The sequence below is a fragment of the Vicia villosa genome, linkage group LG1 (genome assembly GCF_029867415.1).
Source record: "Vicia villosa cultivar HV-30 ecotype Madison, WI linkage group LG1, Vvil1.0, whole genome shotgun sequence".
Classification (NCBI taxonomy): Eukaryota; Viridiplantae; Streptophyta; class Magnoliopsida; order Fabales; family Fabaceae; genus Vicia; species Vicia villosa.
In genome coordinates, this window is record NC_081180.1 from 223,766,135 (window position 1) to 223,775,452 (window position 9,318).

The window sequence follows — 9,318 nt, forward strand, 5'->3', positions numbered from 1 at the left end:
TTTTCTTCAACTCCTTTTCTTGAGCTCCATTAAGAGCTGAAGTATCCGCGGGAACAGTGAAACCTTCTTATCTTATGTCCCATAAATCTTGAAATGAGAAAAATATTTCCATTTTAACATTCCAGAGATCATAATTTTCACCATTAAAAATAGGAACATAAATAGATGATGATTGAGTGGTGTTAACCACAACTTATAATTTTTTTCGAGGTGGTTAATAGTACAAGGGAAAGTTATTTAAAGTAGTTGGGAGGATTTTGGAATGGTAGGTAGGTAATATAACTACGTCCAATGTATGACTGAACGTAGCTCTGATGTCAAGGTTGATAGTTGATTAGTTGATAGTTGAAAGTTATAGTTTTAGAGAATTGTTTAGAAAGAAGACTATGTCATTGATTTCTTGGATGATCAACTACAACATACCACTTGCCTATTAATTTATAAGGTAAATTCACTAACCTCTCAATGGTGGTGAATATTTCTACATTACTTTAATTCTTTATAGAGTTTTCATGATAGATTAGTATCATAATAGTTTTAGGTTCTTCTATCTTTTCCATACACTTATAGGTCTAAATTGTTCTACCATAATCATACACATTATATTTTTAAGATCTTGTACCATTTTGATACGAATTATATTTAAGAATATTCTAAAAATTTGTAGCAATTTCAAGATGAATACTCCACAATCTCTGTAGTGGTAGGGACATGGGCCAAAACTACAACATCATTTTATCACATCCATTGATTTTATTATGCCAAAATAATTCGTACATTGTTGATAAATTTGAAAACTTGGTATACACATGATTTAAAGAGGTTATTTTGTCAAAAGTTTTATGATTATTCTCGAACAAAGAAACGAAGGTGGAATATTACAATCAAATAAAACAAAGCATAATATGAAATTATAGTTCTTCGAAATTTCCAACTCAAAGCTTCTGCCATCACTATTTGTATCAGTCAGCTCTTCTTCATCCTTCACTACTAAGAAGTTAAAGTAAGGCTTACCACCATGTCCATCACAATGAACACTCGGAGACGAAGGCACCGGAGGTGGAGGAATGTCAGAAACAACATATTGTAGAAAATTTATATCACAAGAGACATCATATTCAGAATTGAACCCTTTGTCCAAAGATGAAGTGTTAGTTTGCTTTATGCCAACAATTATCTATGAAATAGATAGGGTTTAATGAATATAAACTGATGTCATTCAATATAAAATCACCAGTATTTCATATCAATATCATTAAGTTTTTAAAAAAAAAAAATGATGTGGTGGTTGAATACATAGTCCTGATTGATTGACAGTATAAAATTAATTTACAATCTCCGTGTATCACATTTTTTTAAAATAAAAAAATAATGATGCATTATTTATATCTTGGATGTTTTTATATTATTTTTATATAAATATTTACAGTATACAGCCATATTAAAAAAATTGATAAACTCTCATTATCTCTATAAAAATAATTATTGAATATTAAATATTTATAGAATACCATGTAACCATCATCAGTTAAATTTTTGGTTGTGTTAGACAAAAGATAAACTACCAACATATATAGCTTATGCTTAATAGAAAAATTAATTGGGAGAAGCATGTGTTACCTTTTGTTCATCCTGTTGCATGAAATTCCCATGAAACTGATTAACCTGCATATATAAAATTATGTAGATTTACCTTATGTACCCAGACACATTAATTAATTAAAACTACACTACAACATTTTGACTATACAGCAACACAGGAAAACCGTTGCAAAATCATAAAAACCGTTTCCTTTGCCTATGAGAACGGTTTTCAGGTCGTACCAAACTGAGGCGTTCCTTTAGCCTTTCGCAACGGTTCTTTAACCAACGGCAACGCCTTTTCAGGAACCGTAGCTTTAGTCTTCTTTAGAGAACGGTTGCAAACAGCAACGGTGGAACCCCGTTCTGATATTAAAACCGTTGTAGTTGAAAATTTATTAGGGAACGGTTGTTTTACGAGATATAGAAACGGTTTGTATCCGTAGTTCAATGGAAACCGTTCTAAAAGATTTCTTAATCAAAGGCTACAACATGCTACAGGATCAGTTTATAAGCGTTGCAAAAAATATATATAAAATTTGAAAAAAAAAATTGTAAAAATCTAGTAATGAATATCAACTATTGTTTACAATTCTTTTTATTTAATAATACTCAAATACAGAATTTAAAATGACCTTTCATTTTCAATAAATAACATAACAAAATAATATAATTCATTATATATATATTCCAAATGTCAATCATGGTTCACAATCAAAGTTGTACATGAATTTCTTTCACTAAACTCCAGTTGAAAATCAAGACGTGTACTCTTTCTAACATCCTCAGTAGATCCAAATTCGGTGCTTTTCAATTGGATACCCTTGATGTTGTTTTCAATAGAAAGACCATGTTCACGGTGCACAAAATTCACATCCAACTTTTGCAGATTGAAGTTGACCTGTCAATAAGAAAATGCTTCACATTAAAATAATTCTGGAAACACAATTAAACGCTACTTTTGATTAAATGAAACTAACAAATATAACCACATTTGCCCAAAAGCCAAAATCAGGGTCATAAACAGTAACAGAATACTTTGAAGCAAAAAGATCTTAACTTATGCTACCCTTCAAATTTCTGAGAAAGAAAATGAAAGTGCAGCAACACATCAACCAAATAATTTAAGTTAATCAAACCAAAAGGAAGGTAAAAAGAAACACTACTAATAAATTATATTGAGAAACAAAACAAATAACACAGGAGAGAAAGTTTTAGTGTTTGATGTTCGGTTGATCTACTAAAAACATAGTGTACAAGTTTTACTTAATAGTGTGATATTGTCACCATAGGTCTTTAGAAATATCATACTTGGTCATGTGCACGTCAAGATTCAGAGGTAAAGGCGTAAAGAAAAATTGTCCCTCACAGTGTATAATTTACCTTAAGTATTTAATTTCAATATTAAATTCCAAAGTTTTTTAACAGTGAGAATTATATAGAAGACAATAATCTTGATAATAACTAACTTCCTAGATGAATCTATATGATACACACAATTAAGAAGCAAAAATCTTAATGTAAATGATACCATCCTACCAAGAATAAGACAATCTATATGAGAAATGTAAATAAGCAAAAAATCTATTTTATAGAGTAAAACATACCGCTGGAAGTTTGCTACGGAACAATACATCCTAACGTGCATCAAGTGTATTTTCAACGGCAGCGATAAAACAGTTTCGGAAGATACTGATATCGGTACCGTTATTCACTGTTTTTATGACAAAGAAAAAATTATAATTAGGAGAATTAATAATTACATATTCTTATAAAATTATAGGCTCCTATTGAAAATATACTTGGAAAAATCAAGGGTATAAGTTATAACTACAAGGTACAATATTAAAATTCTAACCAACATGAATAATGAGTTTTTTTAAGAGGTTTCCGTACAATTCCGGATCACCACTCACATTCCAGAGTTCCTTGGTTGCAGCCTTTTTCATTTTATTAACCAAATCATCTTGATAATGCTTCAACTTTTATCCATGAAGGATTCAATTGCATAGAATACTCACTGCAACAAACAAATGTTTATGCAATTTAAATCATCTCAAGTATCACTATTTTTCAATGAGAGGTTCAAAGGACCATAGTGAAAAGATGAGCCGTTAACAAACTTGTCTCATCATGTTTATCATTGTATGCCTGAAGTTTACACTTACAATGAACCAGGGTAAATGCAGGGTCTTATTAAGTACCTTTCATTTCTAAGCCATCTAGCTCAAGAATCTGAAATGAATTATGTAAATAAACTCTTAAAACGAATTGAGTGATATGATAAATTTAAGAAAATTAAATTAAATACCTTGTTTATATTATAGAATTGAAAATTGGATAACTTAATCTTTTAACTTAAAAGACTCAACAGCGGGGAAAAAAAGAGAGATTTAAGCTAGAGTTATTTGAATCTTAATTAATAACTTACATCTTAATTTACATTTCAAATTAACTACACAATGGGTGGTAGAAAACAAAGGGTCACGTTAACCCATTTTACTTGAGATTCCATCTTAATAGTAGCCATTTTCTTATATCATAGCACACACCAAAGATAATGCAGTTTAACAATAATTCAATAAACTAGAATACATGTGAATTCAACCAACTAACACTTAGTTTAAAACTGAACTAACCTTCTATTCTAATGCTGTCTAAACCTCCCAATAGTACACCATATACTTTCATTCATATAAAACACTTCCGCCATGGCCGCTTAGGAATTGATACGAGTGTTGTCGTTGGCGTTTTGAATGACAATTAAAAGACTCAAATCTGCTGGGAGTTGGGTATTGTTTAACTGCCTGGAGTGAAGTATGCTTGAATTGACACAGATATTAGGGAGTTATGATTCATCTAATTCGACATATGACTTGTAATAACTAGGACGAGAATGAGAGGGATATCAACCATGAGAGACAAAAGAATGTGACACATTTTTTACAATCACAATGAGCAGTAACACTTGTCAATGCTGAAAAAGCATATCACAAAACTTCAGTTACTTTACTGAAAAATAAAAATGAAAGGTGAACCTCCTATACCAGAAGTTAAATTCAAATTGGGAGTTGGATGTTGAGAAGAAATTTTACTATCACAATGAACTCTAAACTTCTGAACTCTGAACTTTTGAACTCTGAACTTCAGTTGCTCTTTCCCAAATATGAAAGTAATAATATATATAAAATAAAAATGAATGGCTAATAGAGATGGAAAGGTGAATCTCTTATAATTAATATATCTTCCAACTTTACTTCTTTTTCAAATACACTAAAGTTATGTATGTCATTTTCACAGTACAGTAAAGTACTCAAATAAGTTATCATATTCACAAACAAATTATATGCATCATTTTCACAATACAGTAAAGTACTAAAAAAGGCCGAGAAAACAAATTGTACTAAAAATCAGTAGACTCAATAAGCACCACAACTCCAAATCACTAGACACAAATTTCTCAAAATAATAATGTAACCCTAAATTATTTTGTTACCAGAACGAATTGAGCTCTCGCACACTGTCTCAGCTGCCAGTAGTTCCACCAGTCAACACATTATCTCAGCTACTAGTAATTCCAACAAGGCTGAGCAAAGTTATTTCTACACCAGATAAAACATAAGAAGAAAAAATGATTAAATCATAAACTATAGTAAAAATAACTAATTTTTATTGTGAATTACAGTAGTCAATGCAAGTTGTAGGAGAAAGTGTATGCAATTTGAGGGAAGATCTTACCAGAGCGACGAATCGTACACAACTTGAAAATGAAAAAATCCTCCTTATAGCATGATATGACCCTTGCATCTCTCAGGGAAATCATTGTCTTCGTGAGAGACTTACTTCAAACCTTTGATTGAGATGTTTCCTAAAACCGTTAAATGACATAATTTCGTGATGTACTTGAGTTTCGTGAAACCCTTGATAAACCCTAAAATCCTAACTGTGTATGCAAGTTGAAGGGTTTGAGAAGAAGGATAAGGGAAGAAAGGGTTAGGATTAAGGTTTGGGAGAAGAATCGTCACACCTTTGGAAGAATCGACGGGGAAGGAAAGAAAGCGTTAGGGTTAAGGTTTGATGAGTGTGGGAGAGAAAAAATTTCACTTTCAGGTTCAGCGCTCTTAATTTTAGAAAGGGAACCAAATAATTTGTTTTAGCGCTCTGGATTTCAAAAAGGGAACGAAATTTTTTTGTTTTAGCGCTCTTAATTTTGGACAGGGAGGGAAATAATTTGTTTTAGCAAGATGACCTAGGAAGGGGAACGGCTGATGTTTATCTTGATGGACATGATAATTTTTTTTATTTCCAAAAAATTCTCTAGCAAGAGGACCACTATTCGATCCGGTTAGAGGATTTTTTTCACAAATAAAATTAATTTTAATCAAACATAAGAGAACGGCCTTATAAAATTAATTTTTTAATTAAATAATTAAAAATTATATGAGAATGGTTTTAATCTAATTGATAAAACTATTTCTCTTTGTCATATTACAAAAACACTTTTCAACCGTTTTATAACATTTCTAAAAAATATATACACTATCGCAACATAATATGTAATTTGTTCTCTATTACACTCTACGAGAACGGTTAATTTATCTCCCATAAATTAGGCGTTGTCGTAGGCTCAAAATGTTGTAGTGCTAGGTCAAAATAATAATAATGATATAGTAAAGAGAAACTATATAACAATACAATCAAAGAGGGGGCCATTCTCAAAACATTGCGATCAAAGACTTCTTTACCACAGTGCTTTAGATCAACCTTGGACAACTTAAAGTTTCTCCATCATTTAGCCAATGTTTTGAAGATTTTCTTTTAGGTTGAATACTATTAAGATATCATGGATAAATCGTATACCTTTATATGTCTCCACCGTGAGAGTTTCTTTGCCTTTTGATTCAACCACACTCCCATTTCCAGGAGAACTTTGAGTTTGACAGACACGTCAATACTTTTGAAAATAGTCTCATCCTTGACCATCTATTGCTACATCCAATCCAAGTATCATCTTTCTCCTTTTTCTTTGATTGTGTCTTAAGAAGCATATAACATACATTGTTCTTGATCAATGTCCTCTGCAATATTAGCTTGATGCCTATTTTTGTTGCGATAATTTTTCCCCACGTGTCCGAACTTCTTTCAATGGTTGCATTATGGCATATTACGACATCAACAATTTTTCTCTGCATGACCTAGTCTTCTACATATATTGCATGGTGGATTTTTATCTGACTTGCTCTTAAGGAAATTTCTAGAAACTTCTCTTCTTCTGAAGTTTTTCCATAATTTTTCTTTCCTCCATTTTCTTTATTTTGGGGCTGAAATTTGAGCTTTGACTAGAAGGAATTTTCAAGTGTATGTTCTTTATGCTTATATAATCTTTGCTCATATGCTTCAAGAGAGCCTACAAGTTTTGTTACTGATAGAGTGGACAAATATTTGGTTTCTCCAATCGTTGTCACGATTGGGTTAAACTTTGGGAAAAAGTAATTAAAATTATTTCAACAATTTTCTTGTCAAGACTATCCTCCCCAAAAGCTTTTATTTGATTAACTATTTCATTAATTTTGAATTGTAATCTTTAACTATCTCAAACTCCTTCATCTTCAATAGTTCAAAATCTTTTTTTAGAGATTGAAGTTTAACAACACGTACCTTATCACTTTCTTGAAATTCCTCCTGCAACGTGTTCCACACATCTTTGACATTCTTAACTCTCAAAATTCTTGGAAAAATTGCATCTGTCACCACTTGTTGCAAAGTGAATAACCTTTGAATTTTTCTATTAATTTTTATTCAACTCCTTTTCTTGAGCTGCATTAAGAGCTGAAGTATCCGCGGAACGGTGAAGCCTTCTTCTACTATGTCCCATAAATCTTGAGATGAAAAAAATGTTTTCATTTTAACATGCTAGAAATCATAATTTTCACCATTAAAAATAGGGACATAAATAGATGATGATTGAGTGGTGTTATCCATAGTTTAGAAATTTTTTAGAGGTGATTATAGTACAAGAAATTTTTTTAAAGTAGTTGGGAGGATTTTGGAATGGTAGGTAGATAATATAACTACGTTCATTGTATGATCTAGTGTAGCTTTTTTTTAATAAGCAGCTGAATATAAGATATCGCACTAGGGGTGCAACCCTTACATCAAGAACACACTAGGTAGCTTTGATGCCACCGTTGATAGTTAATTAGTTGATAGTTTTAGAGTATTGTTTAGAAAGAAGACTATGCCAACGATTTCTTGGATGATAAACTACAAGATATCAATTGCTTATTATAGGCTCAAGTCACCAACCTCTTAATGGTTGTGAATGTTTCTATATTACTTTAGTTCTTTCTAGCGTTTTTATGATAGAATAATATCATAAGATTTCTAGATTCTTTTATCTTTTTCATACACTTATAGTGTACTAAATTGTTCAACCATAGTCATACACATTATAATTACATTTTCATACATATTATATTTAAGAATATTTTAAAAATTTGTAGCAATTTCACAAGTATATACTCCAAAATCTCCGTAGTGGAAGAGACCTAAGCCAAAACTACAACAACAACTTATCACATCCATTGATTTTATTATGCCAAATTAATTCATACATTATTGATAAATTTGAAAACTTGGTCATACACATGCGAGTTAAAGAGGTTATTTAGCCAAAAGCATTAACGATTATTCTCGAACGAAGAAACGAAGGTGGAATATTACAACCCGATAAAACAAAGCATAATTTAAAATTATAGTTTCTGATGCAAAATTTCGAACTCAAAGCTTCAATGTAAGGTCAATGCCATCACTATTTGTCTCAGTTAGCTCTTCTTCATCCTTCACTTCTAAGAAGTTAAAGTAAGGTTTACGACCATGTCCTTCGAAATGAACACTTGGAGACGAAGGCACCTGAGGTGGAGGAATGTCAGAAACAGCATATTGTAGAAAATTTATATCATCAGAGACATCATATTCAGAATGGAACCCTTGGTTATTGAGCTCCATAGTGCTGCCCCATTGTGCCTCACTGGATAATACATGAAGAGAATTTAGTATAACAAATGATACTAACAACTTTATTTTCTCAGGGAAAAAGATAAGAAAGCAAAAGCTGGTGATGAAAAAATTCAGAAATTTATAATGAAGACATTATTACCTGTAGCAGTCATTGGTGAGACTGTAGCTACTAACACCTTCAATTTCATTGAACTGTGGAATCAGAGATTTGTCCAAAGTTAGTTTGCTTTATGGCAACAATTATAGATTATGCTTAATAGAAAAATCAATTGGGAGAAGCATGTGTTACCTTTTGTTCATCCTGCTGCATGAAATTCCCGTGAAACTGATTAACCTGCATATATAAAATTATGTAGATTTACCATTAAAACTTTATGTACACAGACACATTAATTAAAACTCTAGGTCAAAATAATAATAATAATTAATAATTTAGTAAAATAAAATAAAAATCCACACTAAATTGAGTATAGATTTAAGCTTTTTTTTTTAAAAATTTTCTAACGTAAAATATGTTTAACATCTAAAGTGTAAAAAACATTGAATTAACCGGCAATATTTGTAATGTCAGATTTAAATTGCAGTCTGTAATTCCGAATAAGTTCAGATTGCAACTTCGATTGTAGTCATATTAAAAACCGCATCAGATAAACTTTGATTTTCGCAAGATCTTTAGTAAAACCTCACCATAGCAGTAGACAGATTCATTGGAGAACT

General features: G+C 31.1%; 1 long non-coding RNA gene across 12 annotated transcripts; it reads right to left on the minus strand.

Moving 5' to 3' along the window:
• Nucleotides 1–2,159: 2,159 nt before the first annotated feature.
• Nucleotides 2,160–6,207, minus strand: LOC131644909 (uncharacterized). Of its 12 annotated transcripts, none has more exons than XR_009296785.1 (6): nucleotides 5,320–6,207; nucleotides 4,221–5,183; nucleotides 3,750–3,816; nucleotides 3,440–3,601; nucleotides 3,189–3,295; nucleotides 2,162–2,482 (listed from the first exon to the last, which is right to left on the minus strand). It is a non-coding gene; the product is annotated as an uncharacterized LOC131644909 (long non-coding RNA). The 12 variants fall into 12 exon arrangements; XR_009296784.1 differs by having other exon boundaries at nucleotides 2,163–2,482; nucleotides 3,478–3,601; nucleotides 5,320–6,206; XR_009296783.1 differs by having other exon boundaries at nucleotides 2,164–2,482; nucleotides 3,478–3,601; nucleotides 3,786–3,816; nucleotides 5,320–6,206.
• Nucleotides 6,208–9,318: the final 3,111 nt, after the last annotated feature.